This window comes from Salminus brasiliensis, chromosome 8, assembly GCF_030463535.1.
Source record: "Salminus brasiliensis chromosome 8, fSalBra1.hap2, whole genome shotgun sequence".
NCBI lineage: Eukaryota > Metazoa > Chordata > Actinopteri > Characiformes > Bryconidae > Salminus > Salminus brasiliensis.
This window is the reverse complement of record NC_132885.1, coordinates 2,808,201-2,834,596: the sequence shown is the minus strand read 5'-3', so window position 1 is coordinate 2,834,596 and position 26,396 is coordinate 2,808,201. Positions and strand designations below refer to the sequence as shown.

The 26,396-nt window shown below is 42.1% G+C and overlaps 1 protein-coding gene across 9 annotated transcripts in view; it reads left to right on the top strand.

Moving 5' to 3' along the window:
* Nucleotides 1–26,396, top strand: part of dip2a (disco-interacting protein 2 homolog A) — a 160,469-nt gene that overhangs the window by 1,049 nt on the left and 133,024 nt on the right. The gene's annotated exons all lie outside the window — the stretch shown is intronic.

Here is a 26,396-nt window from a genome sequence, read left to right as displayed (position 1 = left end):
TAGCCTCTGTATTTTGCTTCACATGCCTGTTGCAAGCTGTATTTGATGGGAAGTGTCTTGGCAGACCTCAGACGGGACTGTGATTAGACACTAAGTCTTAATCTGACCTGGTCTGATTCACTGCTAACACACATTACACACTAACATCTTCAGTAATGCTCAACATCATAATATCAGCCTCAGTATTTTTGCTTCATGTGCTTATTGAAAGCTGTATTTATTGGGAAGTGTCTTGGCAGACCTCAGACGGGACTGTGATTAGACACTAAGCCTAAATCTGACCTGGTCTGATTCACTGTTCACACACTAACATCTCCAGTAATGCTCAACATCATGAATACCCATTGAATTGTCGTTTTTTGTCTTTTGGAGAAATGTCTTGCCAAAATTGAGCTCAAGCTGGGACATTGGACTGCGGTTTGACGCCAACCTTAAGTCTGATCTGGTCTGATTCACTGTTTGCACACTAACATCTCCAGTAATGCTCAACATTATTATATTATTCTCAGTATTTTACTTCACATGTCCAGTGCAAGCTGTATTTGATGGGAAGTGTCTTGGCAGACTGGACTGTGATTAGACACTAAGCCTAAATCTGACCTGGTCTGATTCACTGTTAACACACTAGTATCTCCAGTAAAGCTCAACATTAGTATATTAGCCTCTGTATTTTGCTTCACATGCCTGTTGCAAGCTGTATTTGATGGGAAGTCTCTTGGCAGTCCTCAAACTGGACTGTGATTAGACACTAAGTCTTAATCTGACCTGGTCTGATTTACTGTTCACACACTAACATCTCCAGTAATGCTCAACATCATGAATACCCATTGAATTGTCGTTTTTTGTCTTTTGGAGAAATGTCTTGCCAAAATTGAGCTCAAGCTGGGACATTGGACTGCGGTTTGACGCCAACCTTAAGTCTGATCTGGTCTGATTCACTGTTTACACACTAATATCTCCAGTAAAGCTCAACATTAGTATATTAGCCTCTGTATTTTGCTTCACATGCCTGTTGCAAGCTGTATTTGATGGGAAGTCTCTTGGCAGACCTCAGACGGGACTGTGATTAGACACTAAGTCTTAATCTGACCTGGTCTGATTCACTGCTAACACACACTACACACTAACATCTTCAGTAATGCTCAACATCATAATATCAGCCTCAGTATTTTTGCTTCATGTGCTTATTGAAAGCTGTATTTGATGGGAAGTGTCTTGGCAGACCTCAGACGGGACTGTGATTAGACACTAAGCCTTAATCTGACCTGGTCTGATTTACTGTTCACACACTAACATCTCCATTAATGCTCAACAATATGAATATCCATTGAATTGTCATTTTTTGTCTTTTGGAGAAATGTCTTGCCAAAATTGAGCTCAAACGGAGACATTGGACTGCGGTTTGACGCCAACCTTAAGTCTGATCTGGTCTGATTCACTGTTAACACACTAACATCTCCAGTAATGCTCAACATTAGTATATTAGCCTCGGTATTTTGCTTCACATGCCTGTTGCAAGCTGTATTTGATGGGAAGTCTCTTGGCAGACCTCAGACGGGACTGTGATTAGACACTAAGTCTTAATCTGACCTGGTCTGATTCACTGCTAACACACACTACACACTAACATCTTCAGTAATGCTCAACATCATAATATCAGCCTCAGTATTTTTGCTTCATGTGCTTATTGAAAGCTGTATTTGATGGGAAGTGTCTTGGCAGACCTCAGACGGGACTGTGATTAGACACTAAGCCTTAATCTGACCTGGTCTGATTTACTGTTCACACACTAACATCTCCATTAATGCTCAACATTATGAATATCCATTGAATTGTCTTTTTTGTCTTTCGGAGAAATGTCTTGCCAAAATTGAGCTCAAATGGGGACATTGGACTGCGGTTTGACGCCAACCTTAAGTCTGATCTGGTCTGATTCACTGTTTACACACTAATATCTCCAGTAAAGCTCAACATTAGTATATTAGCCTCTGTATTTTGCTTCACATGCCTGTTGCAAGCTGTATTTGATGGGAAGTCTCTTGGCAGTCCTCAAACTGGACTGTGATTAGACACTAAGTCTTAATCTGACCTGGTCTGATTTACTGTTCACACACTAACATCTCCAGTAATGCTCAACATTATTATATTATTCTCAGTATTTTACTTCACATGTCCAGTGCAAGCTGTATTTGATGGGAAGTGTCGTGGCAGACCTCAAACTGGACTGTGATTAGACACTAAGCCTAAGGATGGTTTGGTCTGATTCACTGTAAGAACTTCAAGTTATGCTGCCATTTTAACTATGTGATCCCACATGATTTTTTTTCCAAATGTCAGTTGAAAGCTGAATATCCTGAGAATTGTCTTAGAAAAGTTAAAACTGAGACACTGGACTGCGGTTTGACACCAACCTTAAGTCTGATCTGGTCTGATTACTTGTTAACACACTAATGTCTCCAATAATGCTCAACATTATTTTTATTACCCTACTATTTTACTTTAATACCCATTGAAATTTTGTTTTTTTGAGAAATGTTTTGCCAAAATTGAGCTCAAACTTGGATACTGGACTGTGGTTTGATACCAACCTTACGCCTGACTCACTGGTCTGATTCACTGTTATATATTCAACATTTATGATATTAGCCTAGTGTTTTGCTTCACATTTTTGAGAAGTTTCTTGGCAAAGCTGAGCTCAAAGTGGTACACTGGGCACTAAACCCAAGGTTAGCTCCAGTAATGCTCAACATTATTATATTAACCTCAGTATTTTGTCTTTTTGAGAAGTGTCTTTCCAAAAATGAGCTCAGACTGGTATGTTGGACTGTGGTTTGACACTAAACCCAATGTTGTCATCGTCTGATCCACTCTGAGAACTTGAAGCTATGCTTAGTGTTCTTATATTAGCCTAAGCTTTTATTAGACTATGTGCATTTCTTCAAACATCCGTTGAAAACCTTGTTTTCCTTGTTCTCCTTTTAAGCTAATCTTAAACTGGACTGTGGTTTGAATCTAACTCTCAGGATGGTTTGGTCTGATTCACTGTGAGAACTTGGAGTTGGTCTTTTTAAAAATATGATCCTAACTATATTTCTTCAAATGTCAGTTGAAAGCTGAGTATCCTGAGAATTATCTTAGAAAAGCTGAACTGTAACTGAGACACTGGACTGTGGTTTGACACCAATCTTAAGTCTGACCTGGTCTGATCAACTGTTAAGACACTAACATTCCCAGTAATGCTGAACCAGAGCTGGGCAATATGACGATATTTTATTGTATCGTGATACATTTAGTTATGGTGATATACAATAAGCTTTTCTAATCATATGGAGGAGACTGTTAGTGTTAATAAACCCTGATCAGCTGCAGGTTTCATTACTAACAGTGTAATTAGACTGAAGGGTTCATTAGATAAAGAGCAGCAGATGTTGTGTAGAAATCACTGTATTCAGTACAGGAGAGGATCTGATAGTAGTTTATAAGAATCTGTCACTACTGATGTTTTCAATATGTGATTACATGTATTTTGATAAATATTGTGTATCGCAAAAAAAGTCTTTAAATATTGTGATATAGTATTTTTACCATATCGGCCAGTCCTGCAATATTATAATATTAGCCTAGTGTTTTGCTTTAAATGCCCAGGCTCTATTTATTTGGGTCTGGTTTTGGGTTGGTTGAGGTTGCCTTGGATTTACTGGACTGGTTGATAGTTGGTTGGGCTTGGCTGGGGTTTGTTAGGTACATTGGTTGGTTGGGATATAGTTTTTTTACCATATCGCCCAGCCCTGTGCTCAAACATTATAATATTAGCCCACTGTTTCGCTTTAAATACCCAGGCTCTATTTGATGGGAAGTGTCTTGGCAAAGCGGACTTCAAACTGGAAATCTGGACAGTGGTTGGACACTAACCCCAAGGATGGCTTGGTTCGATTCACTGTGAGAACTTTAACTCATGCTTAGTGTTATTATATTAGCTGAAGCTTAAGTGTGAATTCCGTCGAACGTCGATTGAAAGTGTTGTTTTCTGAGAAGTGTCGGAGAAGCTAATCTCATACTGGACAGTGTTTGGCGCTAACTCCAAGCCTGACCTGTCTGGCCGATCTGAGAGTTTTGGCAAAGCTGGACTGTGGTCTGATTCTACCTTTAGATTGGTTTGGTCAGATTTACTTTGATCATTTCCAGTTATGTTTAATATTATTGCATTATTCAAAGGGTGTTGCTTCAAGTGCCCATTGAAGTGCGTGAATATGAATGTTTCAAGTCATGCCAGTCATACTCAATGCTATCAGTGTTATTATATTAGCCTATGCATTGTTCTTGCAGCCTTTTATTCCATGTCTTGGCAAAACTGCCCCAAACTGGACTGTGGTTTGGCCTGGGGTGTTTAATGGTGAACATTTCCAGTCAATGTTGTTATTTTAGCTTGTGCATTTTTTTGCAGTCTTGCCTCAAATGCCCATTGAAAGCATTCTTTCTTGAGAAATGTCTTAGCAAAGCTGCCCTCAGACTGGACTGTGGTTTGACACTTAGCCCAAAGTTGACTTGGTGTCATTCACTGTGGACACATCAAGTCAAGCAATGTTATACTTTAGGCCTGACTGTTTTTGCAGTCTTCGAATGCCCATTGGAAGCTCTGTTTCTTGAGAAGTGTCTTGGTAAAGCTGACCTTCCAACTGAGAAGCTGGACTGTGCTTTGACATTAGCCCCAAATACCAGTTGTAAACTTTCAGGAAACCCTCTGGCGAACCCAGCCTGACCGCACTGAGCTTGATCAAGGAGATATCTGGTCAGAGTGTAATGCAGGTAGGATGGTTTGATTGTGTGCCAGCAGAAACAAAATCACCCCCATCCTTCACTTTCTTTCTGTTTATGGAGGACTTGCTGCAGTGCCCCATCCCGACTTTGTGGCTCCTTCATGAGTGCATTCTACCAGAAATGAACATTAGCCTGGTTGCCTTGGATGTGAAGGATGTGTGTTGAGCAAACTGTCAGGCAAACGGTAATGAACATGACAAGGCTCCTTGAAATGCAGGTTTGTGGTCTGATGGTCTTGGAATGTACAAATTGTAGGCCATTGGACCGTGTTGAAGAATGTGGTTATGAGAGGGGAAAAATGAGAAAAAGCTGTATCTCCACAAAAGGTATGGTTACGTACGCTCTTACAGATTCTCGAAAAACTAACCCCTGATGCTACGCCTCCTTTCAGAATGCGTATTTTTTGGGTCGGTTGGGGCTTAATGAGCTGGTTGGTGCTGGCTGAGGTTTGTTGGGGTTGATTGGTTTAGTTGAATTTGGTTGGGGTTGGCTGAGGTTTGTTGGGGTTGATTGGCTGGGGTTTGTTGGGGTTGATTGGTTTAGTTGAATTTGGTTGGGGTTGGCTGAGGTTTGTTGGGGTTGATTGGCTGGGGTTTGTTGGGGTTGATTGGTTTAGTTAAATTTGGTTGGGGTTGACTGAGGTTTGTTGGGGTTGATTGGTTTAGTTGAATTTGGTTGGGGTTGACTGAGGTTTGTTGGGGTTGATTGGTTTAGTTGAATTTGGTTGGGGTTGGCTGAGGTTTGTTGGGGTTGATTGGCTGGGGTTTGTTGGGGTTGATTGGTTTAGTTAAATTTGGTTGGGGTTGACTGAGGTTTGTTGGGGTTGATTGGTTTAGTTGAAGTTGGCTGAGGTTTGTTGGGCTTGGCTGGGGTTTGTTGGGGTTGATTGGTTTAGTTGAAGTTGGTTGGGGTTGGCTGAGGTTTGTTGGGGTTGATTGGCTGGGGTTTGTTGGGGTTGATTGGTTTAGTTAAATTTGGTTGGGGTTGACTGAGGTTTGTTGGGGTTGATTGGTTTAGTTGAAGTTGGTTAGGGTTGGCTGAGGTTTGTTGGGCTTGATTGGTTTAGTTGAAGTTGGTTGGGGTTGGCTGAGGTTTGTTGGGCTTGGCTGGGGTTCATTGGGGTTGATTGGTTTAGTTGAAGTTGGTTGGGCTTCTTAGGTAGGTTGGTTGGTTGGGACGTGTTGGGGTTTATTAAGTTGGTTAATGCTGTCTGAGGTTTGTTGGGGTTGATTGGTTTAGTTGAAGTTGGTTGGGGTTGGCTGAGGTTTGTTGGGGTTGATTGGCTGGGGTTTGTTGGGGTTGATTGGTTTAGTTGAAGTTGGTTGGGGTTGGCTGAGGTTTGTTGGGGTTGATTGGCTGGGGTTTGTTGGGGTTGATTGGTTTAGTTGAAGTTGGTTGGGCTTGGCTGGGGATTCTTAGGTAGGTTGGTTGGTTGGGACGTGTTGGGGTTTATTAAGTTGGTTAATGCTGTCTGAGGTTTGTTGGGGTTTATTGATTGAGGTTGTTTAGGGCTGGCTAGCATTGGTTGAGGTTGTTTGAGGTTGGAATGTACAAATTGTAGGCCACTGGACCATGTTGAAGAATGTGGTGTTTAATTATGAGAGGGGGGGGGGGGGGATGAGAAAAAGGCGTATCTCCACAGAAGGTATGGTTACGGACGATCTTACAGATTCTCTAAAGACTAACAACTGATGCTACTCCTTGTCTCAGAATGCTGTCATGTACAAAAACATCAGCAGCTACCACAGATATCTACAGAACAACTCGCTGTGCTCTTTGCTGCTGCAGTTTGGCTATGTAAATGCTTAGACTAGTACAACTGCACTGGGATTTGCATGATCTGCTGTGGCCTGTGGCCTCGCCTGGATGAGCTGCAATATGTGCTTTCTGTTTTCATCTGAATCTGCAATGATAAAGACAAGTTCACTCCTAAGCAGCAGTTAGTCTGGTAGGGTTGGCTAGGCTTGTTTGGCATAGCTTGTGTTTGCTGATGGTTTTTAGAAGGTTTATTAGGTTGATTAATGTTAGTTGGGGTTGAGTAGGATTTTTTGGGTTGGTTGGGGTTTATTGAGCTGGTTGATGTTGACTGGTTTATTGATTTAGTTAAAATTGGTTGGGGTTGGCTGAGGTTTGTTGGGCTGGTTGGGGTTGATTGAGCTGGTTTAAAGTGGGTGGGGTTGGCTGATTATTGATGGGGTTTATTAGGTTGGTTGAAGTTGGTTGGGCTTGGCTGAGCTTTGTTGGGTTGTGTGGGTCTGGTTTTGGGTTGGTTGAGGTTGCCTTGGATTAATTGGACGGCTTGATATTTGGTTGGGCTTGGCTGGGGTTTGTTTGGTAGGTTCGTTGGTTGGGATCTGTTGGGGTTAATTGGGTTGGTTAATGTTGGTTGGGTTATGTTGGGCTGGGTGGGGTTTACTGAGTTGGTTGATGTTTTTTGGGCATTTCTGGGTTTTGTTGGGTTTAAGTTGGTAAACGTTTGTTGTGTGGGTCTGGTTTTGGGTTGGTGGAGGTTGCCTTGGATTTATTGGACTGGTTGATAGTTGGTTGGGCTTGGCTGGGGTTTGTTAGATAGGTTGGTTGGTTGGTTGGTTGGAATGTGTTGAGGTTTATTAAGTTGGTTAATGCTGTCTGAGGTTTGTTGGGGTTGATTGGTTTAGTTGAATTTTGTTGGAGTTGGCTGAGGTTTGTTGGGATTTATTAGCTTGTTTAGGGCTGGCTAGCATGGGTGGGTTGGTTGAGGTTGATTGGGGTTTGTTGAGCAGTTTGATGTTAGTTGGGGTTTATTATGGTGGCTGTTGTTTGTTGGGCTTGCCTGGGTTTCGTTACTGTTGGACTTTGTTTATCTGGTTGATGTTTGGGGTTTGCTGAGGTTTGTTGGGCCGGTTGGGCTTGATTGAGCTGTTTTATAGTGGGTGGGGTTGATTGAGCTGGTTTATAGTGCTTGGGGTTGGCTGATTATTGATGGGGTTTATTAAGTTGGTTGGGCCTGGCTGAGCTTTGTTGGGTTGGTTGGAGTTTGTTGTGTGGGTCAGGTTCTGGGTTGGTTGGGGTTGCCTGGGGTTTGTTAGGTAGGTTGGTTGGTTGGGACGTGTTGGGGTTCATTAAATTGGCTGATGTTGTTTGGGCATGGTTGAGGGTTGTTGGGTTTGGGTTGGTTAAAGTTTGTTGGTCTGGTTTATTAGTTATAGTTAGTTTGGGGATGTTTTGTGTTTGTTGGGGTACGTTGGGCTGGCGGATGTTTGGTGGGTTGGGGTGTACTGTAGCTTTGGTTTGGTTAATGGCTTAATGTGTATCTATCCATCAGTATATCCATCTACTTACAGTACCAAACAGCAGATACAAGTAGAGATGCCCCGATCCGATATTTCATTATCCGATATCGGTCCGGATATTAACAAAATTTGCTGGATCTGGTATCGGATAATTAGGCTGATCCATTGAATCGATCCTTTCACTTTAATTTGCTGGTGTGAGACTGTACTAAATGTTCAAATAAATAAATGACAAATGTCAATTTAGTACATTAATATCTGTGTTCATCTGTTATATTACATAAAGTAATGTTTAGGTCAATCCTGATGCCTTAAGTCTCTCCCACATGGTCAGGTATATGGTTTATTAATTCAACAATGGTATCGGACTGGAATCTGGGATAGACAGATATGCAAAGTTTATGGATCGGTATCGGTATCAGAACTGAAAATGCCGGATCGGTGCATCCCTAGATACAAGATCAGTATGTTTGTACTTGAACGCTGTTTGGTTCTGTAAATAGAGCGATAGGCTGATGGATAGATCAACATTTTTTATTGATTTTTTTATTGTTTCTAATAAAGACTAATTGCATAAACCACTTATTTATACAGAAACATAATAAAACATGATAGAAACGTTCACATTTATTGTTGCATGTGTCAACTATAACCAAAGCAAAGGACGAAACACAGAGCACAGAGAGCACAGAGTGCGTAATAAATAAATAAGTGGTGTGTCTGTAAACATGCCTCTGGCGTTTGCTGTTCAGGGTTATTGTGCTGAAGTCTCTGCATTTTAAAATCCAATGATATTTTCAGTGAATGATGTTTGCTGTATCATCTCTTTTATGGAGAAGGCCGTGAAGAAATTGGGCTCGCCTCCTGGCCCGGGGGTGCTGGTGGAAGCGTTGATTTGAGCTTGCCGTGTGTTGAGTGAAAATGACCCTTTTACAATCTAGAACATGTCCTTAAATGCCTGGCAGCGAGATAGAAGCTGTAACTGAGCTAATTAGGCTGCTTTCCTTCTGAATCCCCACTAACTTCTGAGCCTGCCACCACATCTAGTCTGGGAGTGAGATGAGGATTTGTAGTCGACTCACTGCTGCAGAACTCCGAACTGATTCTGAAGCAGCAGAAGTTCAAGATCAGACCTTGGAGCCTCTTCATTTTCCGAGGGCCGGTCGCTTCCGTTGTTAGCGTGGGGCCACAAAGTGGTGGTGTGTGTAGGGTGGAGGGAAAATGGGTTTATGAGTGTCTTGTGAATGGCTAATACACTATCTGTCCAAATGTTTGTGGACACTTCTTCTAATGAATGCATTCATTGTACAAATGCACTCTCTCACACACACACACGGCTTGTCTAGTCCCTGTAGAGAAGAAGAGCTGCCAATAGAATAGGACTCATAAACATTGTGAACCTATTGGCACCATGCTGCCTAATAATGCCAGGCGTGGGCTAGTAGAGGGGGAGGTATAAAGCCCCCCAGCATTGAGGAGCTGTGGAGCAGTGGTAGAGCTATGTTCTCTGGAATGATGGTGGTGGTGGTGGTGGATCTCCATCCAGTATGTTTGGGATGAGGTGCGGTGGTGATCATTATCCAACATCCTGAGTTTAGTAACACTCTTGTCGCTGAATGCAATCAAATCCTCACAGCAATGCTTCAATGCTTCAAAATCAGTTTGAATCAGAGACACAGGATCAGCTCCTTTTAATACCCTTGCTTTCAGAAGAAACGATAACAGGTTAACAGGTGTCCCAATACTTTTGTCCATTCATTGTAGTTACTCTGTGGTGGCAGTACTCAAAAGCAGCTGCAGTGGTTCCTGGCTCAGCCTTCAGAAAAGTGGGAAGGGACACTCAGTGTTAAGGAAACCAACAGCTAGCTCTCATTTCTGCCCAGTAATGCAGAGCGGCCGCATTCCAGGAATACCACTGTAGCCTACTGTACCACACTGACTGACTTCATGGTTAAGGTGCTTTCCTTTCCGGCATCTCGCCAGTCGCCATCACATCAAACCTGCTGAATGCCAAAACTGGTGTAGATGTACATGTAGCCCACGTCGGCCCACTGTGACCCATATTGTGCGTGTGATTAGCTGTGGGACGTGGCACGAGCTGTCACTGCAGACCTCATTTCTGCAGGCTTGAGGAAGTCTTACTGTTACTGTCTATTCTAGAGAGAGCGAGAGAGTCAGGAATAGCAGCACATGACATTACCCAGGCTGCCTCTCTGAGCTGGATCCTGCTTGCCATTGGCTTTTTGTAAGAACTGGGTGGTAGTAACCCATTTTACACATCCGTGAGAGGGGTTCACAAGAGGCTGAGAAGAGAGAAGTTTGCCTGACTTGCAGACACATGCCGGCTCCTAAAGCAGCTGGGGTACGCACACATAAGGCCTGAGGGCCAAATACTGCAGCTCTTGTACGTGGCTTTATAGGTTTTTCATAACTAACTCAAAGTGCTTGGTGCAGTAGCTGTGGAGGTGAATTTCAGTGGACTTTAATGTCTGTGATGACCAAATATGTGACCATATATGTATATTACATATACGATATGTATATATCAATAACACAGCCCTAATCCCAGTAATGTAACCCCCGTTTCTCAGCAGTGAGAGGGTTTCTACTGTAGAAGCTCCAGATCTCATCAGAACAGATAAATCCAGTAAAAAGGAGAAACAAGAGCTTCTCATTCTGAAGAAAGAAAGTAGTGAGATCTTGTCGGTGAGCTAGTCTGAAGAACAGAGCTCGGTTCCTCCAGGTTTAAGGTTCAGGATTTTGAAGTCTGTTGGGGTTGTTTAGAGGTGGCTGAGGTTTGCTGGGCTTTATTCAGGTAGGTTGATGTTTGGAGGGGTTAGTCAGTCTTAGTTAGTGGGTAATAACCACTAACCAACCCCAACCAAGCCAATTATCCCAACCAACCCAATACCGCAAACAGCTGTAAAACTGTAACTGGTTTTGATTGGGTTAATTCGGTTAGCTGAAGAGTTGGTTGAGGTTTGTTGGGTTAGTCGGATTGGTTACAGTTTATAGAGTTTGTTGAGGTTTGTTGAGGTTTGTTGGGTTGGTTACAGTTTATAGAGTTTGTTGAGGTTTGTTAGAGTTTTATGTGTTTAATGAGGTTTGTTGGGTTGGTTACAGTTTATAGAGTTTGTTGAGGTTTGTTGAGGTTTGTTGGGTTGGTTACAGTTTATAGAGTTTGTTGAGGTTTGTTGGAGTTTTATGTGTTTAATGAGGTTTGTTGGGTTGGTTACAGTTTATAGAGTTTGTTGAGGTTTGTTGAGGTTTGTTGGGTTGGTTACAGTTTATAGAGTTTGTTGAGGTTTGTTGGAGTTTTATGTGTTTAATGAGGTTTGTTGGGTTGGTTACAGTTTATAGAGTTTGTTGAGGTTTGTTGAGGTTTGTTGGGTTGGTTACAGTTTATAGAGTTTGTTGAGGTTTGTTGGAGTTTTATGTGTTTAATGAGGTTTGTTGGGTTGGTTACAGTTTATAGAGTTTGTTGAGGTTTGTTGAGGTTTGTTGGGTTGGTTACAGTTTATAGAGTTTGTTGAGGTTTGTTGGAGTTTTATGTGTTTAATGAGGTTTGTTGGGTTGGTTACAGTTTATAGAGTTTGTTGAGGTTTGTTGGAGTTTTATGTGTTTAATGAGGTTTGTTGGGTTGGTTACAGTTTATAGAGTTTGTTGAGGTTTGTTGAGGTTTGTTGGGTTGGTTACAGTTTATAGAGTTTGTTGAGGTTTGTTGAGGTTTGTTGGGTTGGTTACAGTTTATAGAGTTTGTTGAGGTTTGTTGGAGTTTTATGTGTTTAATGAGGTTTGTTGGGTTGGTTACAGTTTATAGAGTTTGTTGAGGTTTGTTGAGGTTTGTTGAGGTTTGTTGGAGTTTTATGTGTTTAATGAGGTTTGTTGGGTTGGTTACAGTTTATAGAGTTTGTTGAGGTTTGTTGAGGTTTGTTGGGTTGGTTACAGTTTATAGAGTTTGTTGAGGTTTGTTGAGGTTTGTTGGGTTGGTTACAGTTTATAGAGTTTGTTGAGGTTTGTTGGAGTTTTATGTGTTTAATGAGGTTTGTTGGGTTGGTTACAGTTTATAGAGTTGGCTGAGGTTTGTTGAGGTTTGTTGAGGTTTGTTGGGTTGGTTACAGTTTATAGAGTTGGCTGAGGTTTGTTGAGGTTTGTTGAGGTTTGTTGGAGTTTTATGTGTTTAATGAGGTTTGTTGGGTTGGTTACAGTTTATAGAGTTGGCTGAGGTTTGTTGGGTTGGTCGGATTGGTTACAGTTTATAGAGTTTGTTGAGGTTTGTTGGGTTGGTTAGGGTTGGTTACATTTCATAGAGTTTGTTGAGGTTTGTTGGGGTTAGTTAGTGTTTATTGGATTGGTCGATGTTAGTTGGGGTGGCTAGGATTCATTGGGTCAGTTGGGGTTGGTTAGCGTTTATTAGGTTGGTCGAGGTTTGTTGGGTTGTTTAGGGTGAGGTGAAAAGTGTTATCTTGAATGATGATTGGTGCTCCATTCAATACTTTTGGGATGAGTTGGGGACGATGAGGTGGGGCGGTGATCTTCCAACATCCTGACCTCACAAACACTGAATCACTTGTCACTGAGTTCTATCAAATCCTCACAGCACCTCCAAAATCTAGTGGAAACTCTTCCTCCTTGGCCATTAGAGACAGTTACTCCCAGAAACTCAGGATCAACTCTTTTTATAGCCTTGATTTCAGAAAAAACACTGAACAAACAGGTGTCCAAATACTTTTGTCAATGAGTAGATACTGAAGAGAGCAGAAATAAAAATAGTGGACTAATGAATATTAGCATAGCTTGAATCTTGAGATTGGGTGTGCAGCACTGTCAGCCAATCAGAAATCCTGTAAATGAATAAATGTGAATAAAATAAATGAGGGACGTGTCGCCGTAGTCACGGCACTCAGTAATGCTTCATTATCGGCCACTCAGATCATCCTCACCACTTCATCCATACAGAGCAAGTGGGCTGACCTTTGAGCAGAGGTGTTCATTAGCTTCCCACAGCGATATTTCACAGTTCCTGTCTAATGAGTGTCCGCTCTCACACCAGCACCGAGGGATTTCCACGTGAGATGCTGCTTGTAAGAGTGTGTATCGGGATGACGAATCCCTGGAGACTCTATTATGAGATGAGTGTGCTGTAACAGAGAAGTGCCAGTGTTGGGCAGTGTTAGCTTCACAGTGCCTTTGGCACTCTGTAAACTATATAAGGCCACTGTACCATCCAGCCTCAGTCTGACCTTGGTCATTAGTATGGCTTAAAAACATGGTAGAGCTGGGAGTCGTCTGTCCATCATCACTGACCCAACTGTGGTCAGTCTGGTCCAGTATGTAGTAGGCGTAGAAACACAGACACACACACACATAAATATATATAATTAAAATTTTATTTATACATCAAAACAGATGTCCAGTGCCCTGTTAAACAGATAAACGATATGGACAAAAGTATTTGGACACCTGCTCATCCTGCCTGTTTATTCTGAAATCTTTTAATCTGTTTAAGATTTGATCCTGCTTTTGTTGAAGTAACTGGATAGTATCTCTCTATCGCTAGATTTTGGAGAAGGAGCATTGCTGTGAGGATTTTATTGCACTCAGCAACAACAAGAGCATTAGTAAGGTCAGGATGTTGGATGATCACCACCACCTCACCTCATCATCTCCAACTCATCCTATGCAAAAGTAGTGGATGGAGCTCCACCACCATCATTCCAGAGAACACAGCTCTTCTTCCACTGCTCCACAGCTCCTCAATGCTGGGGGGCTTTATACCCCTCTACTAGCCCACGCCTGGCATTATTAGGCAGCATGGAGCCGATAGGTTCATGATGTTTATCTGCTCCAGAGGGTCCTGCCTGAACCAATCGCTCCAGAGTCTGATTTAAGTGGACTAAAAAAGTGCAGGGGGAAATGCTCTAAAGGAAGAACGTGCACTACCTTGTTTATTTAAGTCTTTTTAGCTTTAGCTTGTTTGCAATTGTTTTCTTTATTAAACCCCTTAACGCTTCAAGGCTTATCGCACACTAAGGTGTGTTACTCAGGAACTACAGCGACTTCTGCAGAAACTGGTGGGGCTGTTCTTCCCTAATAGGAGCTCGCCGGCGAACTTCTTTTCCAGTAGTTGAGTAGATCGAGAGGCTGTAACTAGATTAGGATTGGGGTAAAAGTCTGCTGTAGCTGCTGCCCAGGTCATCAGATTCAGTCCCCTGACGCTGGCCTATAAAGCCCAGACTGGCCCAGCCAGCCCCTCCACCAGTACTTGATGGTGATGGTCAAAAGCCGATCTGCACGAAGAGCCCTTCCAGCTTCAAGTACGGCTCGGCTCGACCCGCCATCCTTTAAGATCCACGGAAGACGAGCGTCCAGAGCGTCCTTTTTACTGTCCTGCACCGAAGTGGTGGAACGAACTTCCCCTGGGGGTCCGAACAGCAGAGTCCAACGCTCGCTGTCTTCAAACCCAGACTGAAGACCCTCCTCTTCTTCAGAGAGTACTCAGTGTGTAGAGTGTAGAGTGTGTGGAGTATTAGGGTCTCCAGACTGACCTCTGTGTTTAGCAGAGTCTAAGATTAGAGGATCTTCTAGATCTTCTAGATCTTCTAGCTGATCGTCTGCTAAAGGCCTTTGATGTTGTAATGTAATGTAGACGGGATCTGAATCTGAGAGACTCTCATTTACATGGCCGAGGCAACTGATTTTTTGCCGAGTAATGTGTGTGTGTGTGTGTGTGTGTGTGTGTGTGTAATAGAAAAACAGCTTGCTCATCTGATTTCAGCTATAGAAATAATTCATGACGCTTCTTTGGCAAAGTGCCCAAGTGTTTTATTTCCTGTCCTGTTGTTTGCTGTCTCTCAGGCTCATTATTTATTAAAGTGTGCAGTGGTTTAAAGCTCGCTCCACTGCCTGTTCATTAAGTCCCATCTCTCAGCTTCATTGATATTGGTGCAGGGAATTCTGGGAGAACAGCGTTAATCACAATCGCAATGTAAACAACAGCCGAAAGTCTCGTTCTGCAGAACCCGGCATTCATCTGGGATAAATGCAGATTTGATTGCATGCATTTGGGAGCATGGGGTCGTTTGTTATCTCGCGTGTTTACCGTCTAACGTCCCGCACCACCCTACCTACACCCCTGCAAATTGTCTGCGGCAGATCGGTCGTATTCAGTCGGTCGGCTAATGCTTTTGCCCCTTAGCGCAGATGTACAGCTCTTCACTCGCTTATTTATACTTGCACTGGAGCTACCAGGCTAATGTAGCAGATCCTGATTTTCTGGGAGTAACTGTTCTCTACTGTCCAGAGAAGAAGGCGGGCTACTAGATTTTGCTAGGCATTGCTGTGAAGATTTGATTGCATTCAGCGACAAAGAGCATTAGTGAGGTCAGGATGTTGGATGTTGGTCACCGCCTCACCCATGCTGTGCTAATGGATGGCGTACAGGGTCAGGTTAGAGATTACCAAACACCTCCATGTGGTTTGAGGAGAGTGTGTGATGCTTTAGGTGGTCTGCAGTTAGCTCGCATGGTATGTTAGCCTTGTAGCTTCAGGGTAAAACTAAAGAAGCAAGCTAAGGTACATCGCTCCCATCCGGCTGACGGTTGGTTCATGAGCGGCTCTTGCACTGGTGCCACTCACCGGAGCCTCTGGGTGTGGCGTCTTCATGACTTGCTCCAGTCGGAGTGTGTTGTGGCTCGGAAAGTGCACTGCAGGGCAGCGAGCTCCAGCCTGCTCATTACAGGAGCTGCGAGCGAGCGTGTCTGTAATACGGTGTGTTATGGCTAGATGAAAGAGGCCGCCTGGCTGATAGCCTGAGCGTCTGAATAATTGAGCGGGCTCTCGCCGGTGCTGGACGCCTGAAGACCCCTCGCTGTGCGCAGCGCTCAGTCTGGATCTGAAGGCATGTTTAAACACGTCTGAGGAGAATCTGGTCGTTAAGATGAAATGATCTGAACATCGTCCGCATCACAGTTCGGTATGTAGGGATGAAAGATTGACTAAATCTTTCATCATCATCATCATCATCAGCAGCAGCAGCAGCAGCAGCGTATCGTTAATTATCATCGTTGTTATTTAATTATATCTGTAAGTTATATAATTCGAGCTAAATGTGAACAAAACTTCCCGTAACTCCAATAGGGGGCGCTAGTACCTTCAGGAATACTCCAGTAAACCTCATCGGCAGTTTCTGAAAGTAGCTCTGAACCCAGTGAGGGGAAGGGAACCACCTGGTTCTTCAACCATGACGTGAGGAGCATCATCAGCACCATTGGTTAGGTCCCCTTAAGTAGGTTCAGAGGCGTGGTCTCCACAGGACCTCCTGAAGGCGTCCGGCTGTGGTATCCGGCACCAAGCCTAAGTCCTTGGAGTTGTAAGGTGGGCGGGACCTCTATGAGCATCAGTTAGATGACTAAGATGGCCTTGACCCTGTCGCCAGGAAACCGCATACCGGGAACACCCCATCCCACAAGACCAGCCTGGTGTTTTGGAGATGTTCTGATTCGGCCATTGTCTAGAACCTCACAGTCTGGTTCTTCTTGTCAAAGTGTCTCAGATTCTTAGGCTTGTCCATTTTTTCTGCTTCAGCACCTTCATCACCTTCAAGACCTGACTGTTCTTCACTCGCTTCCTAATATGTAGATCCATCCCTCGACAGATGAAGATCATCAGTGTTATTAATGTTATGGCTGATCGGTGTAATCAGGTCTGTTTTACTCCACTGCAGTAAATACAAACCATGCTTTGAGCGCCCCCTCATGGACAGCTGTACACATGCATTTCTGGACAAGCTGAGAGAAGCTCCAGAAGCTTGATCTGAAGGTGGAGCAGCATGTGGGCTAAGGTGGTAGAGTAATACTACAGGATTTTACACTAATATGACTCTATGGGTTCTGCAGCGTTACACAGCAGCAGTTCTGGAGAGAGGTTCTCCTCCTGCAGCTCCACCACCAAACCTCCATAGTGCAGTAGCAGCAGCAGCAGCGCTCCGGCCCAGAGTGGGAATGACGGAGACGCCGTTCTCCCCCTGTTCCAGTCAGTGGAGCATCAGCATGATCCTGAAGCTGCTGGTTTAAGGTAGAACTGATGTGTTAGGTTTCTATAACATCTGTGAATCCTGTATATCATGAAAATCATGATTATGATCTATGCTAATATATTTATTGAACCCCCATTAATCTCCCTCTCTTGATCTGAGAGAGGTTTTCCTTGCCACTGGTCAGAAAGGCTTACCGTCAGATCTCTGTAAAGCCGTTAAGGTGGATTGAGTCCCAGTTTCCACATTTTATAAATGTCGACATATCGCCATCTGCAGGTATACACGTCAAAAAGTCCGGTATCAGCAGATATCGGCCCGTAATTCCTATATCGGTGCATCGAATCTGAGGCATTATGACAACCCTACCCAGCTCCCGGACCTTCCTCGTCTCTCCCTGTCTTTACTCGACTGATGTGTAAGAGCTCTGGATGAGAGCAGCAGACGAATGCTGTAAATGCTGGAAAGATTTGGTCAGATTTCAGAACTGGACGAAGCTGAGCTTGATCATCAGTGGAAGTCTGGGTTTGGGGAGGAGTTGAGGGGGGTTTGCGCTGGAGGGTGAGATGAGCACTGTTGTGGAGCAGAAGGTTTGGTGATGTCGGGGTGGGTTCTGTCAGGAACTGCCCTCTGGATACAGTGTGAAGCTGTTGACCTGGATTAGGTTCAGCGGCTGAGAGATGGACCCCAAATGAGCTCAGAATGATGAATGATCCAGTAGGAGTCCCTGCAGGAGCCTCGTCTCACCGGGATGATGCCGTTCTCTGCCTCTCTGTCGTTTAAATCCGTTCTGTTTCATTAACCTGTAGTTTAGTGCTGAACACCACGATAGCAAATATGAAGAGTCAGACAATCCACAACTCCGGCACAGTCTGAGAAGTGCTGGTCAGTAAAAGGCTGCGTATCGCCAGTGGGTCTGAGTGTCATACTGAGTGCTAAAACAGCTGAGTGCTTAGTGACCACTATTCTACTGCAGAGTACCACGATCCAATGAGGTCCATCCACCTATTCATACACCCATCAGTCCACCACTACTTCCATCCATCCATTCTTTGTTCTATCTGTCTATCTATCTATCTATCTATCTGTCTGTCTGTCTGTCTGTCTATCTGTATATCTGTCTGTCTGTCTGTCTGTCTATCTATATATCTGTCTGTCTGTCTGTCTGTCTATCTATATATCTGTCTGTCTGTCTGTTTGTCTATCTATATATCTGTCTGTCTGTCTGTCTGTCTATCTATATGTCTGTCTGTCTATCTATATATCTGTCTGTCTATCTATCTATATATCTGTCTGTCTGTCTGTCTACCTGTCTGTCTATCTATCTATCTATCTATCTGTCTGTCTGTCTGTCTGTCTGTCTGTCTGTTTGTCTGTCTATATATCTGTCTGTCTGTCTGTTTGTCTATCTATATATCTGTCTGTCTGTCTCTGTCTATCTATATATCTGTCTATCTGTCTGTCTGTCTGTCTGTCTGTCCATACATTGCTCTATCTGTCTGTCTGTCTAGCCTTTCACCCATCTCTCTCCCTTCCTCTCCTCCTCTCTCATTTCTCCTGCACTCTGAATCAGAGTCAGATGTGTGTGTGTGTGTGTGTGTGTGTGTGTGTGTGTGTGTGTGTGATCTCCCCTCGCTCCTGCTGTCTGTATCATGCAATCTGTCAAATGTTCACAGCAAATGTTTGAATGTCATGTGATGTGTTTGACGAGCGCTCGTCTGCAGTGCTTCTGATGGAGAGCTGCCGGACCGAGCGCTGGAGCGTCGCCGTGGAGGGTTTACGCAGGGACCCATCGAATGATAAGAAACCGGCCCTGTACTCAAATAACGTGTCGAGGCCGGTGGAGAGGCGAGGGTGAGGGTGAGGCCTGTTCTGCTCAGGACAGTTTCACTGTTCTGCAGTGAAACTGTCCTGAGTCCAGACTCGGTTGTTAAAGTCATTATGGCTCAGTGTACTGAGGCTGTTCTTCGTCCAGCCTCCTTCCCTCCTCACTGCTGTGGCCACATCTGTTTGCTGCCCCTTTTTCCTCCACCTCTCTGGAGTGCTGTTTCACAAACGGCTGCTATAACCGTCTGTCTGGAGCGCCGTGTCTCTCAGAGGCACCGAAAACTGCTGCTCAGACCATTCAGCTCAATACGTGGAAATGTATTAATAACTAAACCTCCTTATGATTTGTACTTTCTAATCATTTGGGGTCCCAGAGACCCCGGTGCTGTGAGCATGAAGTTATAATAATTCCCCCAAATTATTTTAAAACGAAAAATAAATATTTTTCGGTTTACTTTTTATCGTTTTAATCTAGTAGACTTTATAAATGTATAAATAAAACATATACTCGGTGTATATGAAATTGGCCATTAAATATATTTTTATTATGTCTACATATTTGTTCCATTACACTAAAAAATAAAATTGCCATGCTTGATATACTATACAGCCCATGTGAAAAAAAATAATCAAAATGTATTTATGTATTATTTATTATATATTTATTATTTATTAAACATATTTTTACAATGTATGAAAAATTATCTATTAAATATGTTTTAAAATACTATATAAATGAACAACAAAAAACAACATATGCTTGGTGTGTATGAATGGAAATATATATTGGCCAGGAAATATATTTTTATTAAATACATGTCTAGATATTTTTTGCCATTACCTTAAATAATATAAATGCCATGCTTGATATATTACACAGCCCACGTGAAAAAAATCCAAAATGTATTTATTAAACTATATTTTTTAATGTTTGGAAGTGGCGATCTGTTAAATATATTTTTAAACATATGTTTGGCGTATTTAACTTGGCAATTAAATATATTTTTCTTAAATATATTTTAAAATAGATTTGTTTTAGTTATTAGATACAACTGCATCTTTACTGTGTATCTGCACCTATAAGAAATGTCAGTGTTTAATATTTCCCCATACATCTTAAAATAAATGTGCTTTAAATATTAAATAATTAAAATAAATTAAAAAATAAAAACAATTATTAATGTCCATATATTTATTCATAGCTCTAAATCATTAAATGTAAATTATGTAACAGGGCAAAAATGTATCTGTTAACAATATTTTTCAAATATTCATTTTTTAAAACATAAGTTTGGTGTATTTGAAATTGGCCAATAAATTATTTTTCATCAAATATATTTTTAAAATATATTTGTTTTAGTTCTTAGTTCTCATATTGCATCTGTGCTTATTAAACATGTTAAATGTTTGCTAATATATATATATATATATATATATATGTGTTTTATTTAGTTTATTTAGAAATGTGGTTATTTTTAAATGCATTTATTAATAATATGTGACCATATATTTTGGCCATTAAACTAAATAATAAAAATGTAAATATGTAAATGGGCAAAAATATATAAGTTAAATATTTTTATTAAAGTATTTTTTAAACATATGTTTGGTCTATTTGGTCTATTTTACAAATTGGCCAATAAATTCCAGTTTTATTAAATATATTTTAAAATGCATTTCTTATGAAATCTTTACTCTGTATCTGTACTTATTAAACGTGTTGAATATTTGCTAATAGGTAGCTTTTAGAAATGCTACATACCGTGTCCGTGTTGAATATATCCTGGCTGGGTTTTTTTTGGATCCTAATAAAGGGGACGTGTCCAGAAAAAAGCGGACATCTGGTCAGCCTAATTGAATTCATACTAAATGCATTTGAGTACTGTAATGGGGGTGTATTCATTACGAGCTTATGAAGCACAGAGCGGTCTGTGTTGTGGGGTGTGGATGGATGATACGAGGTTGTGAGGAATGCTGAGTGTTTGGGGGATTTTCTGTGTATTTAAAGAGAGATGGCTGAGGTTAAAGGGGGTTTCTGTGTTCCTTAAATAGAACATTCATAAACTGACCAGGGCAACTGGGAAGGGCTTCAGCCAGAATCGGCTGCAGGTCAGCGTGTCGATGCTGGTGTGTGAGAATCTCCCGTTTGTGTTTAACATGGCATAAGTTTTGCATAAATTGAGGCTAACCGTCCCCTTTGTCCCCTCTGTCCCCTCGGTCCGCACACAGCTCTGAGAGGTACAACCAAACCGAGCACTCGGGGGTGGTGTTGGTAATTAGACTGAATGGCAGAGAGCCCGGGCGCAGTTCTGCTCTGCTGAAAGTTGGGGTATTGGAGTTTTTTGAGACTGTAATGATGCGTGAAATCAAATATAATCAAATAAATATGATATATATATATATATATATGTCTATATGTGTATAATAAGACATTATATATGTCTGAATGTGTAAGGTATTATACCCATACATATTATATATTTGTAAGTATGTATGTATAATAATGTCCCCATATGTATTCTATGTAAGTATAAGTATATATGTGTAATGATAGTATACACCATAAATATATATATATATATATATATATATATATATATATATATATATTTAAGCATCTATAACTAATAATAACATGTACCACTTGTTATTACGCAAAAACCCTGTATGTCTAAAACAGCAGCTTTACAGGAGGAGGAAAATATCTTCTTCTTTCAATAGACGTCAATGGTAAAGATTTTATTCCAAGTAATTTTGGAGCATTTCTATTGGTCAGTTGATCATCAAATTCTGATACAATGTGAAGAACAACTCTCAGATTCACATTTTGTCAAAAATGAAAAAGGACAGTGACAATATGTATTATATAATACATGTTATATATATATAAAACAACAAAATATGTATTATATGTATGTGTATATATATATATATATATATATATATATATATATATATATATATATATATATATATAAAAATATAAATATATATATATATATATATATATATATATATATATATATGTGTATATATCTATGTATATATCTGCATGTAATAATATGTAAAAAGTATTTGTGTACCCCATATATGTGTGTGTGTGTGTGTGTGTGTGTGTGTAGATACATATATGGAACACATTATATATATATATATATATATATTATTATATATCTGTGTGTAATAATAACATGGTCCTTCTGTGTATATATATATATTCAGAATGACTGACATAGTGCACATTTACACACACACACACACACACACACACACACACATGCATACACTCTGGTAAAAGCAGGAGAGGAGACTGAGAGAGTTGTGATGTGTCCCTGTGGCCCGTTTCCCGTGTGGTGCTGGTCTGGGAAATGGAAAAGGATGGAGAAACACTCAGCGATCATCTCCCTCTGTTCTGGTCCTGCTCTCCACACTTTAATGATGTTCATCATGAGACACTCCAAACACAGCCCGGTTATTCATCCAGCGTTTGTGGTGTGTATATAAATATATAAATCATTACAATTAAAGTGGCTGTTGCTGAATGTGAGAAGAACTAGGTGAGACCTGAGTGCAGTCCCAGGCCTGTGTTCAGTAAGAGCAGGATTAGTGCTGGACTAAGAGCTCTTCAGGAAACGCTCTTCAGTCAGTGTTGGAAGACAGTAAGCCGATCGGACCCCCAGGGGAAGCTTGTTTCCCCACCTCGGCTCCAGATTGCTCCGGAGGAGAAAAGTCAGATGCTTGCCTTTCTTGCACTTCCATACTTCTTGAGGATGGTGGGTCAGGCCAGGCCATACTGGAAGCCTGGAGAGGTCTTCAGTGAGTCTTCTCACCAATGAGCTCTTTAGAGTTCCTGCTGGGCCAGCAGACCCGCTCTACAGGTCGCTCTGCTCTGAGTGTATCATACATATCATACAATTCCATTATTCCGAAACCAGCTCCCAGGCAGGATGAGCCGGGGCACCTGCACCGAGCTGTCAATCACAGGTGCAACCGTATGGTTGTGTTTCCACCTGTGATTGACAGCTCGGTGCAGGTGACCCGGCTCATCCTGCCTGGGAGCTGATGATGGTGTTTGTTGGTGGAGAATGATGGTACTTGATGAAGAAAGATGGTGTTTGATAGAGAATGATGGAGAATGATGGAGTTTGATGAAGAATGATGGTGTTTGAGTTTGATGGTGTTTGATGGAGAATGACGGTATTTGATGGAGAATGACAGTGTTTGATGGAGAATGACGGTGTTTGAGTTTGATGGTGTTTGATGGAGAATGATGTTATTTGATGGAGAATGACGGTGTTTGGCGGTGTTTGATTGAGAATTACGGTGTTTAATGGAGAATGACTGTGTTTGATGGTGTTTGATGGAGAATGATGTTTGAAGGAGAATGATTGAGTTTGACGGTGTTTGATGGAGAATGATGGTGTTTGATGGAGAATGATGGTGTTTGATGGAGAATGACGGTGATTGGCGGTGTTTGATGGAGAATTACAGTGTTTAATGGAGAATGATTGAGTTTGACGGTGTTTGATGGAGAATGATGGTGTTTGATGGAGAATGATGGTGTTTGATGGTGTTTGATGGAGAATGATGGTGTTTGACAGTGTTTGATGGTGTTTGATGTACGGTTGTGTTTCCACCTGTGATTGACAGCTTAGTGTAGGTGACCCGGCTCATCCTGCCTGGGAGCTGGTTTTGGAATAATGGAATTGTTGTGAGGGAGAAAGGGAAGAGGGCTGGGGAAAGCCTGCGGCTGTGGGCCTGAATACATCAAGAATGACTCACTGTTTCCAAACAGTGTGTGTGTGTGTGTGCGTGTGTGTGTGTGTGTGTGTGTGTGTGTGAGGAATGTTAGCCTGAGCGTGGAATGCAGATTTATCTGGAAGGTGCTGAACTTCCACTATGAAGTAGGCGGAGATGTGGAGCACTTTGGAAAGCATTGTGTCGGGATTGTGAGGCGGATCATGTGATTTGCTGGTTCCGTGCGGTCACAGCGTTGTTCTGTCCAGCCAGAGTGTTGTTTCCTGCTTCTGCTTTCATAACATCATTAATAAGTCATGTAGAGGGTTTAGCTTCTGAAGAGTGGGAGACTTCTGATTTTACAAGTTATGGATTTCGGTTTAACCGCAGATAAAGCCGGAATTAAAGCAGGAGCTCCTAACAGAGTTTTGGTGATCAGAGCATGTTTGGATTTCATGCATACTACTCTCCATCAAACTCTACTAAACACCATATATTCTCCATCAAACACCGTCATTCTCTAACAAACACCATCATTCTCCACTAAACACCACCATTCTCTACAACACAATATCATCCTCCATCATTCTCCATCAAACACCATCAAACTCCACCATTCTCCATCGATTTCCTCACCCCATCAGACAACAGCATTCCCCAGTAAACACTCAGAACTCCCTCACAGGAACCGCATTGTATGGGTTTAATGGAGGATCTGTGGCGTGTGAAGACCTACACTGGACTATCAGCTGGACTCTGATTTGAAAGTGGCTTTTTAACCTGTTCTCAGGATCTGTGATGCACCTTCTCCATGTTCTCAGGCTGTGTTTCTGCAGAACGTCGGGTCGGTTGGCTCTGGGCTCAGAAGGAACCCAGCTGCAAGGATCTAAACCACAGAGATACTGATTTAAGTCCAGTCTCTTATCCAAGGTGAGCAGTTATTGGCCTGCAGTCGAGGTCTTTCGTTTGAGAGGGGGTGTGAAGTTTTCAGGATCGTGCCCTGGAGCTTAGATTAAGGCTTTTTCTGCAGTCTCCTGGAGCTCTTTGTCTGAGCGCGTGTGTATGGGCTTGTTTTGTTGTCGGCCGGTCGGTGCTTGAGGCTTATTTTGGGCCGTGTCGGGCTTCTCTTTGTTGTTGTGGGCCTCCTGTTCTCTGAGAAACCCTGAGCTGTCCGGTAGCATTTCACTCCCGCTGTGGCTGTGCGAGCTTCTCTGCCCGGCTGTTTATTTTCGCTGCCTGGCTGTCTTTCACTTCATCCTGTAAGATTAAACATTAATAATTCAGCAGACTGCAGCGAGCAGAAGCAGTATCTAGAAATATGTGTCGGCTGCCTTGAGTTTATTTGACTTAAGATAAGCCCTTCGGGATCCCGTTTCAGCGGAACGGTGCTATTCTGCCCACTGAGCTGTTCCTGCTCTGCCTAAAGAGATGGACACCAAAAAATCGAATGGACACAGATTTGAGATCAGCCGTAACATTAAAACCACCTGCCTAGGTCCATCAAACACCATTAAACTCCATCAAACTCCACCAAACACCATCATTCCCCATCAAACTCCACCAAACACCATCATTCTCCATCAAACTCCATCAAACACCATTAAACTCCATCAAACTCCACCAGACACCATCATTCCCATTATAATCTACCAAACACCATCATTCTCTATCAAACACCATCAAACTCCACCAAACACCATCATTCCCCATCAAACTCCACCAAACACCATCATTCTCCATCAAACACCATCATACTCCACCAAACACCATCATTCTCCATCAAACACCATCAAACTCCACCAAACACCATCATTCTCCATCAAACTCCATCAAACTCCACCAAACACCATCATTCTCCATCAAACACCATCATACTCCACCAAACACCATCATTCTCCATCAAACACCATCAAACTCCACCAAACACCATCATTCTCTATCAAACTCCACCAAAGACCATCATTCTCCACCAAACACCATCATTCCCATCATACTCCACCAAACACCATCATTCCCCATCATACTACACCAAACACCATAATTCCCCATCAAACTCCATTAAACTCCATCAAACTCCACCAAACACCATCATTCCCATTATAATCCACCAAACACCATCATTCTCTATCAAACACCATTAAACTCCATCAAACACCATAATTCCCCATCAAACTCCACCAAACACCATCATTCTCCATTAAACACCATCAAACTCCACCAAACACCATCATTCCCATTATAATCCACCAAACACCATCATTCTCCATCAAACTCCACCAAATACCATCATTCTCCATCAAACTCCACCAAACACCATCATTCTCCATTAAACACCATCAAACTCCACCAAACACCATCATTCCCATCATACTCCACCAAACACCATCATTCCCCATCATACTACACCAAACACCATCACTCCCCATTAAACACCATTAAACTCCATCAAACTCCACCAAACACCATAATTCTCTATCAAACACCATCAAACTCCACCAAACACCATCATTCCCCATCATACTACACCAAACATCATCATTCTCTATCAAACACCATTAAACTCCACCAAACACCATCATTCTCTATCAAACACCATTAAACTCCATCAAACACCATAATTCCCCATCAAACTCCATTAAACTCCATCAAACTCCACCAAACACCATCATTCCCATTATAATCCACCAAACACCATCATTCTCCATCAA